Here is a 26,137-nt window from a genome sequence, read left to right as displayed (position 1 = left end):
CAATTGTCCTTTTTCCATGTAACGCTACATCTAATGCTCATGGACATGCTCCAGCAATGCTTTAAATGTTTTTTTTATTTGGATTCCGCTGTGTTGTATTTCTTTCTTTTGCTATTCAAAATATAATCTGCTGTATTACGACTACAAATGAGACGAACATGCAACTTACATTGCAGCCAATTGTCTTTCATGGAATTATTGCAAGACTGTACCAAGAATATCGGGGGCTATGGGGAAGTGCAAGTTTAGCAAAAAAAGTTTCAGACGATGTTTAAGGACTCTTTTTTTGTATGCTTTTTTTAATGTAGGTCTTCAATTTTATTCATAATGGTCTTATAAAAGTCTTCAAAAGTTTTAAATTGGACTTGGTGAAACCTGCAGAAACCCTGTTAATCCCAACATCTACATGTTGAGATTATTTGATATGATTTGTGTTTGGAGGGAGAGGAGGGGTGGAGGGAGGCAGAACATGAGCAAGAAGAGACGCCTCCAAATTCCCCTCTTCTCGTCTCTTTTTTGTTCCCTTCCCTCCTCCTCATCCTACCCCAGCCCTCTGTGCATGATTGCCACCCCACCACCCCACCCCGTCCTGCTCACTCCCCTCCTTCCTCAGTGCAGCCAGCCACAGACACTTGCTGTTTGTATGAAGGGGTTTAACCCAAATGAACAATTCGGTCTGTCTTTCCCAAAATAAGCCAGTAGGAGAGGGATCGCAGAGTAAGCCAGGGAGATTGGAGCAGCGAGGTGCACAGCCCCTAGTTATAAATCCTGGGAGTGCTGCTTGGACCCACAGCCTTTAGCTCAATATACACTGCCTTGCTGCCTGCCTGACTTCCTGACAGACTTGACTCACTGACTGAAAGTCTCACTCTCTCTCCCTCTCCTGTCCTGCTCCCTCGCTCCTTCCCTCCTACTTCCCACCCTGGATTGGGAAGGTGCTCCTCAGACCTGCTTCTGAACAGCTTGAAGACGGCACAGAGAGGACGTTTTACTCCTTTCTCACTTGCTCTTTCATCCTCCCTCTCAATTTTGTCATCTCTGCCACAAAACACATGGATGGACTTTTATGTTTTTTGCTAGAGGCAGAAAAATAAAAGTGAAACAGACTATTTACTTCACTTGCAGTTGAAAATATCTGTTTTCATTTCTTATTTTTTTACTTTTTTGTTGTCCCCCCTCTCCCCCTGCACTTGAGCAGCACTGGACCAGGGTGCTCTTTGCCCAGGAGGACACCAATCCTCTTTTTTGGCTGCATGTTCATTGAATATCTGATGCCATCGCATCCCATGGGAGACAAGCGTGGCTGAAGCAAGGAGGGAGGTAGAAGAGAGACCCACCTGCAGCTCACACCTACCGCTGTCCTTTGACTGTGCGACCCCCCTGCCCCTCATCGCTCTGAGGAGAGAAAGGTAAGCCATACTGTACCTGCCCTCACGTTTCTCTGGGGCTCTCTTAGCATCCTAATGTCCTGCCATCTCTTGTTTTTCTCACTTTTCTCACATGTGGCTGCAGTGGCCATAGCCAAAAGAAACTTGAAAGGAAAAAAAAATACACTAAAAACAGACGGAGCAAAATCTTAGTCATGGGACTTGCATATTTCTCCTCAGTCTTAAGCTAGTTCACAGAGTAATGGCTTGCAGATTAAAAGGAACCTGTGCAGCTTGTTCAACAAGCTCTAATACCGCTAACTAAATGGACACTGATTACAATATTAAATTATTAGTATCCTCACTTTTACTCTAGTCTTGTTAGCAATCTTCTGTGAGTTTTTGCCCTAATGAGCAATGGTGTTGATTGTTGACTGATGTGTAGGGCTAAGACATAGTTGATGCTTCCATACAGTACATCTGGGACTTTTGCTGATGATGTTGAAGTGGGCGTGGTATGTATTTGGAGTCTGTATAGGGGTGGGGAAGTGTGGTAGTGGAATATGTACACTTGGTTTGGCTCAATAACAGATATTCTGATTATTGTCTTAAGAGGAGTGTCCTCCATGTTGATGGTTGTTGTGTTTGTGTATGTAAATGCAGCTGCTAATCATTTCTTACATTCTGCTGGCATGGACTGCAGCTTGTTTGAGGATTTTTGATAGATGTGTCAGCCTGGAAGGTTAAGGGAATATTGTGAGTGTAATGTATTAAGGTGAAGGAATACTGCAAATGAACATATGGTCCTTTAATTTTTCATCTTCTCTTCTCTCTTGTCCTCGTTTCCCTGTTGCTTCACTCTGTCCATCCACTGTGACACCTCTGGCAAGCGACGCTGCATTCCATTGTAACGACATCCCTCCGTTGCAGACAGAAAGAGAACAGATAGCCGTGACTCTGAGTATCCAGGCATCCTGTATGAAAAACTAACAAAGAAAAAGGAAAAAGATGAGCCAACATAAAAAGTGAAATGACTAAGAAGAACACATTAGAGAAAATTTGAAAGTGCATGCTTTGCTGAGGAGATGCAATTTTTGATCACATGTGTTTCAATGCACTAACAGCAGGCTTTCTAAGCAAAGGAAGGAGGGAGAACCTGAAAGAGAGAGAGGTGTAGAGGGAGAGTCAGAGAAAGAGAGAGGGGGGGAGAGAGTCTGGAAAAGACAGTGTGGTGGAGTTATGAAATCCCAAAAAGTTTGGCAGCATTTGTATATTTTGTTGGCTTATGGCAAAAAAGGTCAACTGGATATGTACCTGCGTATGTGTGTGTGTGTGTGTGTGTGTGTGTGTGTTGGTGCACATACAGCCACTCATGCATGCTCCTAGGTGACCAAATCTGTGTGAGTATCAAAGTTTGGTACACAATCCTTCACGGGGAGTGGGTAAAGCATGATGTCTCCCTCCTGGCAGTGAGGTACAGCAGCAGTTCTCAGGTCTGCAAAGCTACTGATGCGCAGCAGCAGCAGCGTCTGCTTAACTGTTCAAAGTAGTATTTGCTCATAAAGTTCAGGGCCTCTCATAGATTTAGTGGTTTCCAGTCAGCTTCCCACCCTCTCCTCGTTGCTATTAAATCACCTGTAGGTCAGGGGATTTATGCCCGTCCTTGCTTCACTTGCCTTTTTTTCTTGGCATGTACTTCCATGCCTGGCACATCCATGGTAGCAATATTGTGCTTTAACCATGACAACCCCATGGCACTGACTAGGACTGTTCTCCAGCGGATGGCTACTGGTCACTTACTTTGTCAGTAGTGGCTACAAGTGGTTCAAGTGTGTTTGTGGTACATTTTTCAACCACAACTAACAGCCTCCAACCACCTGCCCATTTAGGCTTTTGTTACAAAGTGCCAAAGCGCGACCAACCATACACCAACAACAGTCACGCTGAATGCACTACGGCACACACAGCACATGTCATGCCCTGTGCAATACTAACACCTACATGGAATCAACACACACACATTTTAAACATACTCCCGCTGTCCGCTGCCAAACTGCCGGCTCGTATAGCGCTGAGACCATCACGCCCCACTGCAGTTACTTTATAGGCCAGAATGTGTTGAGGTTGGGTCTTTTGGGGGTCTTTTAAGACTCTAAACTCAACATCAGCGTTTTTCCTTTTTTTGGAAATCTTTGAGGATAAATCTTGTTCTAATGTCAAATGTAAAGGGTCTTCTCTGTAAGCTTTTTGGTGAGATTTCATCCTCATTAGAGCAGCATGAAACATGTCTAACTCTTACTTCATCAAAGAGACACAGGTAGAGTGGATAATTTAAGATGATTTGTTTCTGAGAGCAAAGAGCAAAAGAGAAAAAACTTTTGCCTGCCATGATGCCTTTTCTGTTTCTCACCCCTCACGGCTTGTATATAAATTTTGCACACGTTGTTGCCACAAGGGGGCATAATACCAGGCAGTTCACTGACAGACACAAACACATGGCAACTTGTTGTAAAAAGAAAACTATGCTCTCACTGCTTTGTTGAATAATTTTGAGTCTTAATATATCTCACAACTCTAATCCTACATTAAATTATCTCATAAAACCCAATATATTGAAGGGAGTCGCTTATTCCTCCTTCGCCGCTCATCATCATTCAGAGATTCAGTGTCTACAAACTTAGCTAAATATACCTCTGTGTCTGAAGTCTTCTAAAGCCCAATCACTTTTAAATGTCTCCGAAAACATTCATCTGTCACTTGTGTGTGATACTAACCTGAATTGTACTCCCTGTTTGCTTGTGTGTTTGTGTGTGTGTGTGTGTGTGTGTGAGAGTGCACATTTGCTTCTTTTTCTCTCAGTCTTATGCCTGTGAAAGCAGGAAATGAAGGAGAATGCCAATCATTCTCAAGGAATATAAACGCCCACTTATTACTTAACTTCCCTGGAACCCAAACACCCGAACACACTTGCATACACACACACACACACACACACACGCACACGCACACACGCATACACACACACACACATGCACACACACACACACACAAATTTCCTCTTTTGTTTCATAGGTACTTCAGCATAAAGAGTGTGAAAGCAGGGCACTCTATAATGGCTTCACCAACAACAAGTGTGTTTTCTTTTCAGCCAGAAGACCATGTCTGTAACACACACACACACACACACAGACATACTGTACATGCACACACTCTTCAGCACCTATTAAAAGGCATGCTAACTGATGATGAAATACTGAATTCAGAATTGCAGTAAAGGGCGGAGAAACAGAATACAAGCCCTGGTATTAATCACAGACTGGACCATAACGTTTAATATCAATATGCTGCATTTGTTTTACAGCTAAAAACAGGAGAAGAAAAAGACAGAGACAGTATGAGACAGAAACATAGATTTGCCTCCACTTGCGTTTGCCTCATCACCACTACGGTTGCACAATATTGACAAAATGTGATATTGCGATATCGATTATGAATATTACGATACTGATATTAATTTAGATATTTTTAAACATACAGTATGTAAAATCACAAAGGTTACGGGAAAACGCATTGTAACAATATTCATAGATGCATAACAATATAGTGCATAGTGAGACTTATATACGGGTCTGTAGTGCGGCTGGACCAGGTTGGTTGTGGATGAAAAATATTCAATCAATCCAACTCTAAACTCTTCCTGCATCACCTTTTATGAACTTGCGGTATAGCTACCTGTGAGAAATAGGAGAAGGATGGGATTTGGAACTGTTTGTCTAGTTCTTTTCAAAAGCTTCTTGAAGCCTTTATTATCCTTTGGCCAAATAATCTGTTATAGCATTGGTGATTTTGGTATATCTCCTCAAGTTCTTGTACTTCCGTTCCGTTTAGTTGTCTCTATCTATGTCTTCATTTACACTGTCACTCTGTCAAAATATGCACGCACATGGTACACTCCATAGGGTTTGTCAGGTAGTGCGCTAACATGTGCAAGTGGCACGGTAACTGACCAATGAAACATGACCATTATAGCTTTTACTTCTTTTTTCACTTTTGACTCTTAACCAAACACAACTAAGCTACACAGCCAACGGACGGGACACATCGCTCCACAAAATAAACAAATATTGCATACTTATTGTGACATTTTTTATATAATATTGCACAACGTGATATTGTGATAACGGTATTAAGTGGATATATACATCCATCCATCTTCGTCCGCTTATCCATTATCGGGTTGCGGGGGCAGCAGCTCCAGCAGGGGACCCCAAACTTCCCTTCCCCGAGCCACATTAACCAGCTCTGACTGGGGGATCCCGAGGCGTTCCCAGGCCAGGTTGGAGATATAATCCCTCCACCTAGTCCGGGGTCTCCCCCGAGGCCTCCTCCCAGCAGGACGTACCTGGAACACCTCCCTTGGGAGGCGCCCAGGAGGCATCCTTACCAGATGCCCGAACCACCTCAACTGGCTCCTTTCGACGTGAAGGAGCAGCGACTCTACTTTAAGCTTCCCATGGATGACTGAGCTTCTCGCCCTATCTCTAAGGGAGACGCCAGCCCCTCCTCCTGAGGAAACCCATTTAGGCCACTTGTGCCCTGGATCTCAAGGTCGATATATCATGCACCCCTAATCACAAGTAGCCATCTTGGCCTGGACAAGCAGCTAATATATTTGAAAGTCACTCAGCTATTTGGCAGATTGTGAATCTGTACAAAAGACAGCCCTCCAGAGTGGATAGAGCTGCACATTATTAATCAGCCCCTTGCATTGAAGGACATTGGTTTGGCTCTCAGCTCTGTATAAGCAGATCAGAGGACAAAAGGAGGAGGAGGAACACAAAAAACAGTAGAGAGCTTTCTGTTATTATTATCCAGTTTTTAAGTGTATTCAAACTCAACTTATTTATTTTTCTCTGTCACTCTCCAATTTGTTTGTCTGTCTCCCTCCCATTATCTGTGTTTATCTGTCTCCCACTTGCTCTTTTGTTCTCTCATAACTTTGTCTGGACCGTGAGAGGGAGTTTTTCCACTGGGCTGGCAGCAACAGGGGGACAGAGAAGAGAGAGACAGGGAGAGCAAGCAGTGGGGAGGCTTGGCAGACGCCCCTTGTTATTTTTTCTGCGTCTCCCATTGACTCTGTCAGCAGTGGCTCAGTCTTAGCAGGGCCTCCAAGCTCAGAAGGGCTCGACGACATGCCCTCTTCGGCTACCAAGGAAAGGAACATATCGCAGGCACGCTTAGGAGACAGAAGCACTTTAATCGCATTGCTACTTTTTCCTCTTCTAACGTTTACCTTCTAAACTTTGTTCCAGTTGTCCCAGTTTGTCCCCTTATTTCTATCCTCTCCATTATTCTTCTACTGTTACAGACCGCAAATCCTCTTGAATCAAACCCTGACTCTTTGCTGGGCTCAAACTTAAACCCCTGAGGTAAAGCGGACCTTGTTCTCCAACATCAGACATTGCTTTCAGTCAGTGAGGCCTGAACAAGGCGCAATAACCAAGCCATGGACAAAACATGTATTGAGCAATGCTTCCTGGAGTCAAATCTATATTTTTCCAATAGTGTGCCAGAGCTTTTTTGGGAAGACAGTGTGTGTTTTCAAAAAGACAGGAACACATGGCAATGAGAGCCTCAGTGCTCATCCAGCAAGAGTGCTGTTCCTAGTTAATGGGATGTGACGTCTGGAGTTTTCCCTGTTCAATGCTGGATAAAAGGAAGCAAGAGTTTCCCCTTGTGTCCTAAGGATGTGTGTATCCTCAGAGTTAAATCCATAACACTGAGTGAAGCTAAATGATGATTGTTTGATGTTTGTTTGGTTGAGGTAGCTGTCTAAATGAGCATGCGTGTACATTACATGTAGGAAGGTTCATTTGCCTTTTGTTTTTTTTTCCCCCTCATTTATTGCCCCTCCGTTCACCGTCTGGCAAGAACATTTTTTGGGGCTTCCAAAAGCAGGACATTTGGTCCAACTCTTTACAGGGGTCACCTCCTCTGTATAAAACTCATATTATCCCTCTTTTCATCTTGTTACAGACATACTTCCCAAGCCAACTGTTTATTTTTATTATTTCATTTCAGATGCAGGATGGATATATCTCTCTCTGATGGGTCAATATTGAGTAAGGGATTAGAAATAACTCTTCTGAGACCATTTGAAAAGCTCCAGACATTGTTATTGTTCAGTCTGAGCTTGATTTAGACGAGTGCGCAGGTGTTCGTAAAAAGAGAAAAGAGACTGGGGTTGTTGTGGCGTTATGGATCCCTCCGAGCAGGATAATAAAAAGCATTTTATTTCCCAGGGCCAGATTTTCTGGAGTAGGAAATGGATGCTTACTAAGTGACAAATGTATTGTGCTGTGGGCTCACACAGCACAATACACCCCCCCCCCCCACACACACACACACACACACACACACACACACACAAACACACTCTTCAGAAGCAGACAGCAACCTCATATCTGCCATCTATCAACAAGTTTTGTTCCACCAGTTACCTCATAGTTAAACTTGCATCAAGAAACAGTTCCACAGAAATAAGCTTATGTGCTTTTTTTGCCGAGAGTATGAAGAGAAGCTCTATTCCAGCCTACCCGCACCACCTAATCTCACTAATATATAACACATAGCACATTTGAAGCTTTTACCTTTAAATTGTTGTAATAATGAATTGAACAAGATGTAATGTGACAGCTGGTGAGGTTTAGAGATGCTAATGTTTCAACATTGCCAAACTGGTTTTGTGACTGGTTTTGGTAGCTTCATATTTATCATATTTATATGTCATATAACTTGGCAAGAAAGTGACTAACTGTGGCACAAATGTGGCAAGTACCAACGAAAACCTGTTCTTCTCTTTTAACGTGTTTGATTTAATTATGCTAACTATGTTGTTGTAGAAAATGGAAGTTGGTCAAGATAAAAAGAACTGCAACGTACATTTATAAATGACTTATTTAAAGCATAATTCATATATTTGGGCACTGTAAACACAACATTGACATATTATCACCTTGTAAAGTTGATGTGATGAACAAGCAAACACTTTAGAAATCATTCTAGCTTTGTGTTTCTGCCCACCTGTTGAATTGAATAGAAGTCTAACATTCACTTTGGTTTTCCTAAAGGGAAGTATCAGGTTCTTCAGCTGATAAATGTTGTCACTAGAACTTAATGCAATACAGTTGTGCTCATAAGTTTACATGCCCATGCTTAATTTGACTAATAAGAGGAATAAAAAAAATCATGTTTTGGAATTTTATCTTAATCTAAAATTCCCATAGAGGCAGACAGATTTGTATTATTAAAGGCCAGTTATTTCATGGATCCAGGATACTATGCATCCTGATAAAGTTCCCTTGGCCCCATATCATCACACACCCTTCACCATACATAGAGATTGGCATGGGATACTTTTCATAAATCATCTCTTAATGCAAATCAAACCGGCTATTAGTCTAACTGAAATAAAACAATGGCAAAGAAAATTGGTTTACCTCATTTTAATTAAGGCTTTAAGATAAATTTCCTAAACATGATTTTTTTTATTCCTCTTTTTAGTTAACTTAAGCATGGGTATGTAAACTTGTGAACACAACTACAGTATATGCTCTAAAAGTTATCAGTGGGATGTTATGAAAAAAATATAAAGACAGATGTTTTGACATTTTACTGTAGCACATGATAATGTAAATGCGAGTGAGCATAATATGAAATGAAAGCACCCAGCACTGTCACTGTGTCTTATGTCCTGTCATGTATAAATCACTCTGCAGCCTTTCAATAGCAGGTGACCACAGGTGCCCACCACATGGCCACAAACATCTGTGAGGCCTCATTCTTCGGCCTTAAGCAAACCGGCACACTTGCCACTTTCTGCCTGGATAAACTCCTCAAATTTAGCTTGGCTCACAGTGTTCCTGAAAGAGATGGATTAAAGACATAACCAAGGACCAACCAAGGCTTCTGGGTAGTTTCTTTATGGGATTTGTTTTCATGTCACACTGTATCATGCATCTCAAGAGGACAAACTACGCCTCCAGTAGCTCATACAGTCTTCGGTGTACACTGATATATATTTTCCATGGCTCTGTCATGCAAAGACAACAATTTAAAAAACACACAACTAATCAGACAAAACACAAATGTAGCTTGAGCCATGACAGTATCCCAGTGCTGGTTCTTGCAGACTTTATGTTTAAACGGCCTTGGCTTAGAGATTTGAAATCCTTTCTGTTCAGACTTTGAGCCCATTGAGTAACATGTTTCATAATGAAACACTGAGAGGCATTAGGCAGCCCAAACACAACCAGCCCTTCAAAGCTTTTCATTTTCGTAATCAGCATTGGAACAATTAAATGGTCAAAAAAACGACTTTGTGCTTGTTTGAGGTGAACGCTGTGTGAGCGTTGCTTTACTGAGTGCGTTCCACATTGTGTGAATGTGTGTGTACGTGGTCTACAGTTCTCTTGTTTCTGTTTATGTGTACAATATATGTAATACTTCCTGGAGTTAGACAGGAAAAGCAATGCAGTTTGGCAGCATGCCCAAGTGCTTAAAGAAACTGAATTATTGCATGCTCACAAGACAGGAAGGGTTGTTGCTTTGCCTTACAATTTAGGAGGGATACGAGTGGGTTAGGGTTTCATGGAGAACATTTGAGATGCTGCACAGTGAAGACCAAGATAAACAAACGCTACTAATTGGATGACAGCCTCACTGTTTACCTCTTCATCACGCGTTTGCTTGGTTTTGTCTAGGGGCAACATAAGCAACCATGCAAGCATGTATGGACAGATTTTTGTACTGGCATTTCGGTACGTGTGCCCCATCACAAGACATATGTACAGTGCATATTTCTGCAGATCAAATACAATATTTAGCTCATGCTAATTTACCCATATACAGTATGTCACCCTTTCCATGGATGGGAACAAGATTAGGGAGATTAGGGAGCTGCTGTTGGCTGTAGGAACACAGCTGTAGTTGTATAAAGCAACACAGGAGAGAACTGTTTTTATTAAAAGGTCAATGATTTACACAACCTAAATTGAAATCTGGATGCTCCATAGATGAGAGATTACAGAATGAGCTGACGGGAATAAATCATCTTCTACCTGACGTTAACCATGCAAGTCTGCGATTGTTTGGACAGCGAAAGCTACAGAAGTACAATCACTTCTGGGAGGATGTTCCTTGGCCAACTAACAAAATACTTAATTACGGAGGGTTTTGAATCAATTACCACTCTCTTTCATGTGGTTTGCAGATGGCCACGCACTCTCCCTCCACACTTTTTCTTCTCTTTCCTGTGCGAGCCACCAGCAAAAAAAAAAGGCCTGCTGCGTTGCCTCATTGTTAATTTGAACCAGAGAAGTGGTCATTTCCTAACAGTGGGCCCCGGCCTGCTCCACAAGCCGAACCAACAACCAGCCCAATGGAGCCTGAGCTGGACCGCTCCCAAAGTAGGGCAGAAACCACACAAACCCAAGTCTTCCTGACATGTGGTGGAAGTGTGATATGGATATGGGAAACATTGTGAAGGGTTAGGAAAGAGGGATGGCGATGGATCTGTTTGGAAGAGAAAGAAAGATCGAAGTGGGAAATGATGAAAATGAGGACAGGAGAAAGTGGAAAGGGGCGGTATTTGTGGGAAAGAGAGTAGGAGAGGTGAAAGTACGAGAAAAGATTTGAAGGTAGAAGAAGCAGAAAAGAGAAAATAAGCTTGGGCTGAGGAGCACTCAGTTTGTAGCAACCATGTGGCGTCTTTGATCTGACCGAGGATTTGAACCAGTGTCAACAGAAACATGCAGGGGCCGCCTGTTTTCTCCCAGACACAGATCATTCCTCCATGAATTTTTCTGCCTCAGTTCGCCACAACCTCTTTACTACTCCAATGTTTGTTTACCCTGTCGGGAACACCCTGCCCATTCCTCAAATTGAGCAACAAGCTCAGTAATACCCCAAAACGTCTGCAATCAGCTAAACTTGCTATGCCGTTAATCTCTAGAGGGAAGCAGAAATCTGGATAGTTTTGAAGATTTAAAAGATACATCTGAGTCAGACAGTGCTGCCTTTATAATCTGTAGGTTATTCAGAAACAAAGTCATTTCTCATTTAGTCCTATAATCCATTCATTCTACTCCAGTCGCTGTCTTCCATTATCGGGTTGAGGCATGTTTTGTATCCCTAGTAGTCTGGAAGGAAGAGGGAGGCGGAGAAGGAATATGAGGATGCAGACATGTTACAGTGAGAGGATGTGTCCTGAATGCTGTGTCCCTGCCATATGACAGCCTGCTGATTTAAACCATATGTTTGGAGGCTTGTTCATGGTTAGACTGCAAAAGATGTCAGTCTACTAAAGGGCTTTAGTAGCATCAAGAAATCTTGCTTTACTCAAAACACCACTTAACAATATTTTAACATGAAGTAATGACTACTGACTAATCTTTTTTTAACCTCAATCTCTCGCAAGTTCCCACCTTTAGAATCTCTTTAATAATATGGGCATTATTCTGTGAAACCTGCTAGCAGGAAGGCATGCAGATATCTTGTGTGGAAATGGTTGAAATATCCAAAACATAAGGATAACCATAGATCTGTGTGCTTAATCCCTCTCTGGGAGTGGATCAGTCTGGACATCTTGACTTGAGGGATGCTTGGAAAGGCCAGCCCAGACAAGCCAGGCATAACACAGCAGGGAAACACACAAGCAGCCATCCACTCTCATGTGGAGACAATGACAAATCCAGACCCATCAACACTTATGGGGAATGTGCGGAGATACCCCCTCCAAGTCAGCGCAGTACACACTAACAGCGCCCTAATGAATTGAGGGCCTTTCCCTGGTGGGCTGTATACATGTGTGATCTGAAAACCAGGTTCGCTGACATTTCTGTCTGTGTTGTGTCTCTTCTTTTCCCATGAAGCAATTCTGTTAATCACAAGTGTCCTGCGGTTTCCTCTAGAGTTTTGCTTGTTGAAAGGCTTCTCCCAGTGAGCACAAAGTGATCATAGTCAGACAGCCTGATCACATAGCTCTTCCAAAAGAAAGAAAGCACAATATGTTACTACTGCTGTCCAGTTGCGTCTGATAATAAAGATTATACAATATTTGAATTGCCATATTAACGTTGGAATCTAAATGCAACATTATATTAAGACCCAGATCTCAGACACCCTCCACCTGTAAAAGGGAAGTGGTCCATTTTGATGATGGAAAGAGTGAAAAAATAAGAGAAATGCATTTTATTTTTTGTAGATAACATATTGAGATTGATATTTTGAAGACCATGGGCTGTGTTGTGCCACTGACTTGGTTACTTTGAGGTAGTTTAAAACTCTAAAGATGCACTTATTGGACATGTGTATTTCTTTTCTGGAATCAAACTAGACACATTTTTCACTTACTGCGGCTTTCCTTTTTGTTCAGTGATACAAAACCGAACAAATGTGTGAACGTTAAGGAATGCACCGCCTGGAGTCTGCATTGATAAATCTGCAAATCTCCTCTATGTGAAACTCCTCCTGTATCGTACCCATTACATTGATCTCAATGCAATTGTTCAGCAAGGAGGGGAAAAGAAAAGCATTAGTTGTAATGCTGCCAGGGTCCAAAATTGTCCAAATAGTTCTTAGCCCTGCCGGACACAACAGCATATTCACAGTCTTGCCTCTCTGTAGATTAAATTCAGTCTGGGATATTTTTATCCCATCCTTTGTTGTGTTCTTTAGCAGTTTGGGCATTTTGCTAAGATGCTGCCTACATGTCTTTTTTGTCCATTGTTAAGAGTCGGCATGGCAGTGTGGTTGTTCATCGTCTGCAAAGACATATAAGTCCTGCTCTCTGCTCAGGAGCTGAAACCTTACGTCTCCTCTTTCTTACAGATAGTCTAAGCTCCAGGGAGGACTGAGTGTTGTAATGCCTGATCTGTATCCTCAGCTGCACCTCATTCTATGTCATCACTGCATCTTCTCTCTTTATGTTTCTCCCCTGGTCCATCATCCACTCCACAGAGAGGCGTCTGGAATGTGTCTGTTATCACTTTCAGTGCATTTTTCTCCAACAAGAGGGGAGCTCAGACAGTAACACAAAGTGTCTTCGGTGGGCGGATGCATATGCAGAGATGCAGACAGGCAGACAAAGTAATGGATGGTGGTATTTGTTGGCTGAGAAAATCATCTGATCTACCGATATAGAAATTCAGACTGGCCAGGACTGTTCCGTTTATTTCAAAAGTGTCTTTGTTCTGAGGACCTGTGATGCTTTGGGAACCCCACTTTTAAACCCAGATGGAAGGGTTTTGTCTCCTCTGTCAGTCTAGACTGTATTTATTTTCACATCTGTGCTTGTGCGATAAGAAAATTGTAGCCATTACCTTATGAGTGTGAGAGGGCAATTGTGTTTTCCCCATGGTGTGTGTGTGTAGGGGACTCGGGGACTCTTGAGGGTTACCACTGTACGAAATGTGGTGAACATCAAAAAGTGGGGGTGGAGGGGGAGGGATGGGAGGAGAGAGGGTGGTTGAAACAAATTTGGCATGGCTCATGGAAACACATTCATACACACACACACACAGAGGACAGACACCAGCGACCATCATTCAAACAGCATTTTAAGGGCCATTTAAGTCATTCCAATAAAAACTGCAGCCATCATAATACGTTGTCCAGGGGAGACAGAGGGAAAGGAAAGTTATGGCATGGGCAGGCTCAGGGTAAGGGGTGGTAGAAAGAAAATGGCAGGGAAAGCTAGTCAGACAATGTTTGTTTTTAAGTCTGCAATCTCTTTAATGTCATTCTCCCTCCCTGCTTTTCTCTTTGAGAGGGATGTGAGTTTTTCAGTCTGGGGAAATGATTAAGTGACAGCAGGAAGGTGCAAAGGGTATATATTCCTGCCAGTCTTATGACTAACCAGTTCAGGTCCTCACCTCAGCTAAGCTTGTGATATTTCCTACAGGTGTAGTTCTGTATTCTTGAAGGCAGTGATGCAACTCTGATGCGACTTTGTCCACTGTTCCCAAACTGACCCCATTGTTGGCAAGTTGTTGTCAGGAAAGATTTCATGGGATGTCTGTCTCTTGTGATGCACCTTGCCACCTACTTGACTCACCTACCCAGCACCCTTCCACATACACACACATACACACACACAGAGATCCTCATCCAAAACAAATGTGTGTGTTTGTGTGTGTGGGGGGGGGGGTTATCTGTCTGCCTAACAACCTTAAATCTCCGTCCAAGACCAACAACTGCACATGCAGCTTTGCGTTCCAACGACTGTTATTTCGGCATTATGTCTATTTGGGCTGTTCTCAACTGAAGGTCTGTGAAAAGCCATCTAAGCTCTCTCTAAGCACAGCTCTCTCATACCAAGCAATCCTGGCCATGTTAGCACAGCGGAGTGAGTGCAAATATGGAGCAGGCTGATGGAGATGTTGGATAATATGTGCTCCTTGAGTTCATGTTGTCTTCTTCTTTTTTGTGTCTTTGATCCTTTTTCGTTTTCCCCAAGACAGCAACATGTGGACAATGTAAATCCTCATGTCTCTTCACCAAAATTACAAAAGACATTTTCTTACTTGCCTCTAGTGGTACAGTATCTAGCCATGCTGCAATGGTTTCATTTGTCAATGTTTTGAGATCTCCATCTCTAAGATTTTTGCCTCCACGCTAAAAATACAATGCTGGTGTTCACAGCAATAATCCGCCACATTAACTGTCTACATAGCTAAAATTCACCACACATATTTGAGAAAATGTGTTTTTGGTAATTTGGGTGAACTTATCCTTTAAACAGCAGTGCCCCATTGGCCCCATTGACTTCTTGATATACAATATATATATATAAATATGTATACACACTCTACAATTTCCATACCAATCCATTATACAGTAGACAGAACACCAGCTAAACTGAGTGGGTGGCTGATCTTGAATGCAATATCTACATTGCCCATAATCAGCAACCATTCATCCATTGTTCCAAAGGCACATTCTGTTCACTAACCTGATATCATTTTAAAAAACTAATTAGAAAATCCCTGGAGAGCCCCTTTGCAATTATGTAAGCACATAATGCAATCTGAAAACCGCTGCCCTGGTTAAAAAAAATAACAATGCATCTGATCTCAGCTGGTATTCTGTCTATAATGGAGTACAATGGAAATTTTTAGTATTTTTTCCCAAAGTATGTTTATTGCTCAAACTCATGAATTATTACAGGCTGTGTTGGAAAAAACAAAGGGCAGCAGGTTTGACATTTTTCCTGCTTTTTAAATGGAATAAAAACACATACATTCCCACCAATTCCCTCCCTCCACCACCCTTTAGCAATGGAAATTTCCAAGTGACCCGAAACTTTGGACCGGTAGCGTATATAGTACATACACACACACACACACTCACACATACATGTGCATACACCTACATGCAGTCTCAGACCACAGAACATTTATACAGACCATTTAAAAGTCATTACCTTTGATATACAGAAGACATAAGCTTGTACTCCGTTATACCCAATTTACCACAAACCTCACTCCCAACACGCACCACCTCCACATCCAACATACTTAAAGTTTTTATGAACTCATGCTTTCAGCAGGAGTTGATGTCTCCAGTCCCCATCTCGTTTGTTTTGCATAGTAAAAAAAAGTGTTGGGGTTTTCAGTCCTAACTCTCCAAACCTAAGTAAACATGCTGGTTTCCAAACCATACGGCGTCACGCTAAAGAGACGCGTCAGACTGGGCCCGAGAAAATGCTTTCTCAGCAGCAGATGAGTGATGAGGAAGGAGAGGTTTTGTGTGCAATTTACATTTCATTTTGGGGTCGTTTGTGGGCTGCAGACAGCCGTGCCTTTAGCTCTGGAGAGACCATCAGATCTCTGTTTGAGGGACTTTAGTCACACAATTTCTTTTAGTAACGTTAAAAGCAAAATCTCCCACTTTTAAATGGAGAAAATTAAAGAAATGTGTTTGGTGTTTCTCATTTGCAAGAGGAGCTAAGAGGGGAAACAATAGACAAAAAGACTAGACATACAATCCATTGCCCTCAGAGCACAGATTTCAGATTTGGTCAATGACGCTCTCGTCAACCTCCCTCCCTCCCTCCCTCCCTCCAGCTACGTTGCCTGCTAGCATGGTGCTGCTTAACTAGAAAACAATGGCAGAAGTCCTCCATCTGGCTGCAGTTTGTATCCCGTGCCAGTTTGAGTGGGAGTGATAGAAAGACCTCCAAGGGGCTTAAAACAACAACTTGCAGTCAAGAAGGCAGGTTGCATATTTCCAGCTACTGAAGCAATAAACACACTCACACACTTTCATATTCACAGAGAGACCCAGGCAAGTAACTGTTAAACTGATATAATTCTGAAAACTGGTGACTGATTTCATTCAAGGAAATGGCAGAATGGACAGGTGTTGGAAATACATTAAAATGATGAACTGTATGACGAGACACAGGGAAAAAAAGTATGACATGTATTGGGCCCATGGCATGTGCAGTGGGGGAATGTCCCTGGGTGTTTTAATGGAGTTTGTCTCTCCACACCTGTGGAACTAATAGCCAGCTACTGAAGTCAGATGTCCTATGAAAATATTTAGTTGAATAAGAGAGGGGGAGAAGGGGGCGTGGATCAGTTGGAAGGTTCATACCTAAAGGCAGGCGTGTAGTTTGGCTAACGCCTAGGATTTCCATTAAATAGCAGGTTTGAGGAACAAGGTAATTGCTCTAGCAGAGTCTGCAGCCTGAAGCCCATCTCCTTGGTTCTCATAGACACACTCTTTTCCATGTGTTGCAGCATCTCTTAGAGGAAAACACAGTGTGTATGCATGCTGTTATTGTTTTGATGTTGCTCACTTTTCAGATACAGCCATTCTTATGTGTGTGTTTGTGGAAACCACAAATCTAGTCATTTTGATGTGGGCCTACTGTCACTGTCAGACAAAAGCGTCAACATTCAAAATAACATATTTTAAGTTCAAAGCACTTGATTGAGCAATACGTGTCCTCTTTTTGTGGCCAGTTAGATATAAATGCAAAGATTTCAGGCTAAAAGCCTTCTTTTTGTTTCACCCAACAACTGGGATGTGCTAACAAAAGTTTTATGAGGTCAGTGAGGATAAGGAGCCAGAATGCGGTATGGAAATAGTCCTGGTAGTATTAAGAGGATTGGTTGAGGGTTTCCACTGATGCAAACACTACCCCTCTTGCTCCTTTCCTCTGTATTTGAAGTCAGTGATGGCAGCAATTATCACAAATGATGATTTCCCCAAGTCTCTTTTGCAACTGAGGGGGGAGCTTTAGTGGTTAACCTGGGTCTTTTTCAGTGCAAAACACACATGCTATTATTTATTCTTCTAAATATCTGCCAGTGGGGTGACATATTTTTCATGTGCCTTTCTAATTTTATTGAAGAAGATTCTTTGATCAGATTTCACATTTCATTTAAGCCAGTGGTGTCAGATAATCTGTCTTTTAAGCCATGCTAGCGACATAGCTCTTGGGATGGCCATGTTGGTTGGTTGCTCAACAACTATTGGATGGATTGCCATGGCATTTAGTACAAAGTACATATATCAAAGTCTCCCAGTCGTTGAATTCTTATGACTTTGATGATCTGCTTACTTTTTCCTCTAGCCCCACTTGTAGTTTTGACATATGTGATATGTCTCAACATACGTCAATTGTAATAGGGTTGGAGATTCATCCATCTTTACCTGGTTGTAGACTCTTATAGCCTTGTTCAAGTGCAAATATACTTTGCCACGTCACTTTGTTGAAGCCAGTGATGTTATCCTGCATTCAGTAGAATTATTACACCTACTTGGGATTTTATTGCGTGTGGTAAAGTACCTTCTGAAGTTACACAGACCTTTTGTCAATTTGCATGGATTTTCTGGAACCCATTTTGAATCCTCCAGCCCTGGCATTGAAGAAAACTGCAGTAAAAAGGGAATAAACGAGAAGAAACCTTAACAATTGCCTACTGTGTGAAGAATTAAAACATTAACAGATTTTTTACAACAACAAACAACCATTAGGTCATGTTGTGTATTCTCTGGGGTGTCAGCTTTAAGGAGTGCTTGTATGTTAATTATCCCTTTTAAAATTCCTATCCCTAATTAATTTTTAGGGCCACTCAAAACATACCATAAATGGAAATGGGAACGCTGTGTACATCTATTTTTTGTTGACAGAGCCTCAAATCATATGACTAAGAAAGACTTACTTGGGCACCCAGATCGCTCAGTTGGTAGAGCGGGTGCCCATGTACAAAGGTTTGCTCCTCGACGCTGCGGGCCTGGGTTCGAGTCCATCCTGCGGCCCTTTGCTGCATGTCTCTCCCTCTCTCTCTCCCCCTTTCACATCTTCAGCTGTCCTCTCCAACTAATAAAGGGATAAAACCCCGAAAAATAACTTAAAAAAAAAAAGACTTACTTAAAGCCAAAAATGCAACCTTTATTTGAAAGACAACGGTGCAATGGTTTAAACTTGCAATCTTGCAATCAGAAAAGACTGAAAAAAGACAAAAGATGATGATTTGTTTATTGTCACTTCACTTGTATTGTCAAATACACTTAAACACTGACATGAAAGCTTCACGGCCTCTTTCATAATCATACAAAACTTTTCTAAAATGTGTCAAACTCTAAGTAGACAGATCCTACTGTAAATACCACTCTTGTACTACGTGGTATAGAACCTGCATACACAAGCTGAGTGGCAAGGCCATCAAACATCCTTAAAAATAACCAGTGGGATTTGGCTCTGACCATTCCAACTGCTTTATAATTAGGGACATTTCCTAGCTCACGTGTGGTCGTGTAGTTGGAAGTGAGAATGTAACGATGCGCTCGGCGGGTTTTGACTGACAGGTGCTTAGCTGATGGGCAGATGCTGGTTGCTAAAGGTGAAAATTGAGAGCAGGCTGGAGGTTTGAAGGGAAGCTTAGCTATTGCTTGCTTTTACAGACCTACAGTGTCACATAGACACAGACTTTTAAATCCTTCTGGAGATGTTAGAGCGAGAGGTGTGACTGGAGAACGGAGTATGGCGCGTACGTGTATGTCAGCTTGAATGAGAGCAAACAAAAGCTCCCCCTCATGTCCCAGCCATCTTTGGTCACTAGAACAGAGCATACGGTGGGCAGACAGAGGGCGAATAACTCTATGGATCAAACCCCATCTAAAGCTGTGGCAGAGTGCCGAGCTGCCCCATACCACGCAACTCTTCCCCTCACCCAGACTTTAATCTTCATTCCACTTTGATATCAAAGACAGAATTGCTAATGTGGGAGGAATGGAAGGAGAAAGGTAGAAAATGGGGGTGGGGGGTAATGGGGGAATAATTGGGAAATATGGTTTTATGAAGCTGAGAGACGTATTCAAGTCTAGAGATCAAACAGTGTGGTGGCTTTTTATGTTCTCAGACCACAGTGAATGAATGAGCTGAGGTTTCCCTCCGCGGCCTGCTCTGTGTCACATGAGGAACACAAACAGCTTTCCCTCTCTCTCTGTCTACCTCTTTTTTCTTCTTTCTCTCTACTGTCTCTCCCACTCTTGCCATCAAGCTGCTGTGTCAGTTGTTAGAAGTCAGTCTGGACTTTGCTTGGTTCAGTCAAAGCCGTTCAAGTCCCTTAATCGGCCTGCGGATGATTACTTTTGCTGTGATGGTTAAATTTGGCACACTGTTAAAACCTGCCTACCATGTAGGTCTGTACCTTTTATTTAACAATAAAGTAAGAAGCATCAGTCGAATCCCTGAAGAACTGACTGAGTCGTATTCTGTAGCTGTTAAAGTATCAGGTGTTTAGCAGAATATAAAGTCTGCTGTGTGTAAAATTTGACAGATCATTAACAAGGGTGTATCCCAGAGGGAATGACACATGCTCTAATGAATGATCTCACTCGCACATTTGCACGTAGATTGGAGGTTTCTGCCAAATCACATAATCGACCTTATCGGAGTCACGGGTACCAACCCGCGGTGTTCCGACCGCACTTGGCCCGGTGTCCCTTCGCTCCACTTTGCACTTATTTTCCAAATGATAATTTGTAAACAAACTCTGTGAAAGAGGTCACTCAACACCCATTTCTTTTTCTCAAATCCCCTCTTCATCCCTGTCATTCCTTATTTTGGCGGGTCATTCAGGTTTGTTTGGAGTAATAACACAGCAGAGACTCCCTCCCTTGGAGAGGTTTAGTTCATTGGAAGGACTGAATATGACTTCACGGAGGTATACCTTTCACTCATTTATTAATGTTCCATATTAGACCCTTTATGTGTCACACTGCACAGAAGTTTACTTGTGTTGGAATGAATGTACAGTAATTACGCCCTTTCTGACTTCCTAAACCTGCAATGTAAGATTTTTGGCCACTTGGGGGCAGCAGACCAACAGTGTGAACACAACAGTGAAATATTACTTCACTTTTACATATAGCGAACTTGACTAACTAGCATTAGCATTCATTCGAATTTGTGTTTCTGGCACCTGGTAAATTGTAGTCCAATATTGACTCTCCTTTTAGCTTTGTTTTTGGTCTCCACCAATTCCTGAGGAAAAGATCTAGCTGTTTAGCTGCTAAATGCTCCGCTATGTTCACCAGCTGCTGTTTGGGGCTCAGCGTACCATCAGTTCTATGGAACTGTAATTCCAGAGTTGGGCGTATGGCAGCTTTAAATATGAAAGCTTGTAAAGTTAAGAAAAACAGCTGCATCACCCAGATGTTTCAAAGTCCAAGCTGTGTTTTTGAAGAATTCTTGCACCTTGTGCCTGTAAAGACAACAGCGTCAGTCTCCGCGTCTGTTTTGATTTATTTGCTCTGGATAAGGCTCTCGTTTAAGGAGCCTGGCCACCATTGCCTCTCTCCATCACTCTGTCCTCCCCCACAGCTCCTCTAGTGTCCAAGGATATGTCTCATTCTCAAGTCTGTGGTGTAAGTTTTATTCCTCTCTAACTCTCATATTCCTCCCACCAATCCTCCCGTCCCCTCCAGCTGCCAAGGGGAGACAAAGACGCTGCTTCAGCCCTCCTTTGGTCGGGTGATTATCTAAGCAAGGGCCTATCAATCTAAACTAAATCCAGACTCTCAAGAATGTCCCCTTCTTCTGGCTGCCAGGTTGGAGATAAACACATATCAGATTTTGAGAATCAGCCCTTAATGAGCCATTAGATGCAAGCAGACTGATGTAGCCTCCCTCAGTCTTATCATAACCTTCCAAACTGCTGCTCCATCATGCTAGATAGACTGATATGATTTGATTAAAGCAGCGAGCATAGATCCCACCGTTAAAAAAAACAGAAAAAAAATAATTCTTTTGCGTTTTTTATTTCCACTTAATTTCAGCCATTTGCCACATAATGCATAATAAGAAGCTTATTATTGTGTCTGGCCCTGCGAAGGTTGAATGTGCCGTTTTATTGGCTCTTGGCAGCACGGCAGGAATTCCATGAGGAGGCAGGTGAACAAGGAAATGGAGTTCATTCAACACTACACAATTATCAGAATGTTTGTTGTCATTAAAAGCTCCTCTTTCCCTCCTTCCTGATGAACAGCGCTCAAACTCGACATTCCCGGGAGCAGCCCAGACACTTTTACAGCCCATTAACCATAAATGTGTCCTGAAATTTTAGTGTTTACAGCACTAACAGATGTGCAAATAATTCCTTTTCACTAAATTGATTCATACTTAGGATATACAGTGTCTCATATAGCATGCAGATATTTCAGAGGACTTCATAAGTTTTATTCATATTATATAAGCATATATATATTAACATATTGTTATGCAGCCCCTTTTCGGTCTCCATAAACTGTCCCAGATTGACCACGTCAACTCCCACCGCCTTTGAGCGTCGTCGTTGTATCTTGTCTCGTAGCAACGGGAGCATTCCATCGCGTGTCTCTGATCACCTCTTGATGACTGCACTATAGAAATAAGAGACAGGGAATGAGCAGATCTGTTTTTAATATAAAAAGGAGCCCCAATGAAAATCAATCACACACAAGGGAACTGAGCAGGGAGTCAACCCGATCACGATTAGTGTCAGGAGAACGGAGGGATGTTGACAGGACGGGAGGGAAAAGGTCAGAGGGAGATACAGTATCAGAGAGCGAGAGCGAGAGAGAGAGAGAGAGAGAGAGAGAGAAGTTTTTAGAGAAGAAATATTTAGTAAACCCCTGTATTCACAAGGCACGCTTCTGCTGTCCTGTTCCAAGCTTGATCTGATTTATTTGTCTTCTTTTTCTCCTCTTCACCTCCCACACTCCACTGTCCAATTGCTATGCTTTGCCCTCAGTCTCTCATTCACATGGGTTTGGTTTAACAAACCAGAAAATACCCAGTACATAACAGATGGGAGGGACAGCCAAGACAGTTGCTACAGTTGTTTTAACTTTACACCATTGTGTGGAGTTGATATAACATATATAATGTGGTAAAATGTACAAGTAAACTTGATTATTACAGCCTGTGTTTGCCAATGTGAGTTGTATCGCTGCCTTTATTTTTTCCAACAGTGAGTCCATTATACTGGCGCTGGTCTTTTAGTTGTCTTGGCCCGACTGCAGATCTGCAGCATCTCATACCTCCACTTTTTGTTTTTTGTTTCCTTCTCTTCAGTGTACAAAGTGTGATTATTGAAACAAGACGCGGTGCTTTTGGCAAACCGACATGTTTCTGTCTCCTTTTTCCTTCCTTGATATTTAACAAACATGCCAATAGAGCCGTACTGGATCACAAATAAATTAGCAAACAGCACGCTCAATTTGTCTTCTGTCTAAAATCAGGACTTTCCCAGCTAATGAATGTAAATAATCCAAATGTGACTTCACATATTTTATTGAATGTGTTGGCTGTTGCTCACGTTTTTTCAAAAGAAAAATTGGAGCATTATTGTCAGGATATTGCCAAGATAACATGTGGGTCTGTTTCTACTTGACTAACGTGGAGATTATGTTTTACTTCCACATGGAAATGTCTTTATAGACCTTTTTCACAGCAGACACATTGACATGTCATGGTAGGAAAAGCAAAGGTGAATTCAAATCCATTAATGATGGCTGCATTCCACTTAGGAGAGGCCCTGCTATTGTGCTTGCTGACTCACTGAAGTAGCTCACTGGGGCACTTGATGGAATTGAGCCATCAATTTCAATTTCAGCTGTGCTTTTCCTACTACAACAAGTCAAAATGTCTATTCTATGAGGTAGCTACTCATGGCATTTTTAGTGTGCAGGGGTTATTGAATGACCCAGAAGCCTAATGAGCCTTTGATTTAGTTATTCTTCAGATTGTACTTCATTTTGTATTCATTGTATTGATCGTTGGGCAGTTGCCCTAGTGGGATTATACATACTCAAAGTCACCCAGCTGGTGATCAATCCCACATAAACCATCTTGCTGTCATAAATACCTACCACTGCATCAAATGTGTATTAATCCGCAACTAAAAATAGTCCCCAACAAATGTACAGGTTCCTCCTGTTTGAGGGATGCTTGGTGACAGGGCCCAGCTTTTCTATTACACTTTTTAGCCTTTTTAAAAAGTGAAAGTTTGTTTTTGTGACTCATTTTTTTGAAGGATTTACGTCTTCCAATGCTCATGAAGCTAAGTAGCAACATCCATGGATTACTTCTTGGAAAAGCTACATTAATATAACCATGTATAATGTGTTATGTCATATTAGATTAGATTTTCATGTTTTCGGTCATTGTCGACATTTTCAAACAGGAACACACGTTGTAAAAATATATACATCCAGTCACATTAGTAGCACTAGTAGCAGGAGTGTGAAATAGGACTGGGAATGATCCCAGCCCCTCCACTTGTCAGCCTTCCCGAGTATTTCACACTTCCCAGAGCTTATATGGTCTGGTCTGACCTGTGCTGCTCTCTGGTGGCTCTTATAGCCTTCATAAGGTCTGGCGTGGGCCCACTGAACACTGCTCCAACGGGACGTATTCACTCAATGTTCTCACAGTTTTGACATGGCCCCGTGAGCGCATGTCAGCAGCCAAATAGCTTATTTTATGTGTTTCATACTAGAAAAACAGACTGATTATGACTGCACAGATGTAGGCATCGTAAAAGTCTCGCTTATCACGTACTTGCTCTACTAACACTGCACCGTTGTTTCAATAACCGTGCTAGAAACTGTTTGGAAATGATTGGATTATATGCGAGAGATTCTTGGACATCAAGAATATGTTTCCTGTCCTGTACATGTGTTTCCTGTCCTCTACAGCAAGCTGTGGTGGTGGCTCTTTTTTGTTTGTCCAAATTTTGATTACATATCGATATTAATTACAACAGCTATATAGACAGACATACCAATTTTATAGACACACACCCGCATGCACGCACACACACACACACACAGAGCCATGTTTATACTGCCCAGCAATGGATTTGGGAGGTGTGAGGCCAGAACTGCAGAGTCCTCTTACACAGCCAGCGCTCTTAGCCAGCAGTTTTAAAAAGAATTGCATTGATCCTGATGGGTGGGGTAGGCTTCAGCGAGGACCACAGTCAGAGGGGGCTATGCACTGTATGCTGGTGGTCTGGCACGTGTGTGTGTGTGTGTGTGTGTGTGCTTGCGTGTGTGTATGTGTGTTTGAGGTGCTCTGTGTGTTCGTTGCAGCTGGTTAGGTCTGGAGACTGAACCACCCTGTGGGGGTCTGCAGCGTTTTAAGTAAGTGATCAATCAAACAGGGGCCAATGAACAGTTAATGGTTCTCAACTGAGATTCAAACCATCCAATGAATTTCCATTTAAGACATAGTGTGAAGTGAAAGGGGGGGGGGGGGGGGGGGGGGGGGGGGGGGGGGGGGGGGGGGGGGACAAGTGATTTCTGAGCAGAGAGGGATTCAGCACATTTCTTAAAGGAGGTAGAAGAGTGATGGAGCTGCCTGTGTGAACTGATAACCTCTACTATGTCAGGTGTTGTACAAAGACTCCCCAGTGCAAATACACACTCTACACTAACCGCTGCCTTCACATCATGCACTAAGAAAGACAGCAACATAAGAGCTCACAGCATCCTTTCAGTCATCTCGTCCCACATCCTCATCCTGTGATGGCCCCGAGTCACAATGTCCGAGTTTTTGAGCAACAACAGCTCACTTGCTAGCTCATTTCCTCACAGTGGCTTTGTTTAAAGACCATGTTGTATTTAGTCAATCCCTTTTATTGTGGACTGTCGAGAGGAAGCTTCGGGCTTCACATTGGCCTGAGTAATTGCAGCTACTCAAATCTTTTCTTGTGTCATTTACTAAGTAATTTCCTCAATGTGTATTTTTTTGTGTCTTTTGTTCTTCTGGTTGTGAAGTAATGCTGTGTAACTTTTGAAAGACAAAAACACATTCTTCATCTCAAAAATGAAAGGGAGAATGCATAAGTAATAACATGTACTCTTATTATATCTTTTATTTTCCATCACTTTTTGACCTTGAACAGAAGCTGGATTCTCACGATATTAACAGATCACATAAAAATCCGTCTTTTCAGGCTTCAGGTAACGCATTGGTGTTCGTACAGCAGCGGGCTGAACCAATCATTGTCCCGTGAGGAGCTACTGGCAGCCACGGCCGTGGTATAGGTGTGTGTGACGGTTGCGTGTGGCCATAGCGGCGGTTTTTCAACAAAGTCTACATAGAGTTTAGTAGTCCAGCCAACAGTGGGCCAGTGTTGTGACTCCATATCTCTTTTGGGTGCTGCTTTCCTCATGTTGGCCATGGCTACATATATTAACTACCCTTC

The 26,137-nt window shown here is 42.3% G+C and overlaps 1 protein-coding gene across 3 annotated transcripts in view; it reads left to right on the top strand.

Annotated features, from left to right (window-relative positions):
* Positions 1–614: 614 nt before the first annotated feature.
* Positions 615–26,137, top strand: part of col8a2 (collagen, type VIII, alpha 2) — a 44,757-nt gene continuing 19,234 nt past the window's right edge. For all 3 annotated transcript variants that reach the window (XM_034891187.1, XM_034891185.1, XM_034891186.1), the window contains exon 1: positions 615–1,409. The gene's annotated coding sequence lies outside the window, so the exon portion shown is untranslated. The remainder of the gene's footprint in view (positions 1,410–26,137) is intronic.

The sequence above is a fragment of the Etheostoma cragini genome, chromosome 14, assembly GCF_013103735.1.
Source record: "Etheostoma cragini isolate CJK2018 chromosome 14, CSU_Ecrag_1.0, whole genome shotgun sequence".
NCBI classification, from domain to species: Eukaryota; Metazoa; Chordata; class Actinopteri; order Perciformes; family Percidae; genus Etheostoma; species Etheostoma cragini.
This window is presented reverse-complemented; position numbering and strand designations above follow the sequence as displayed.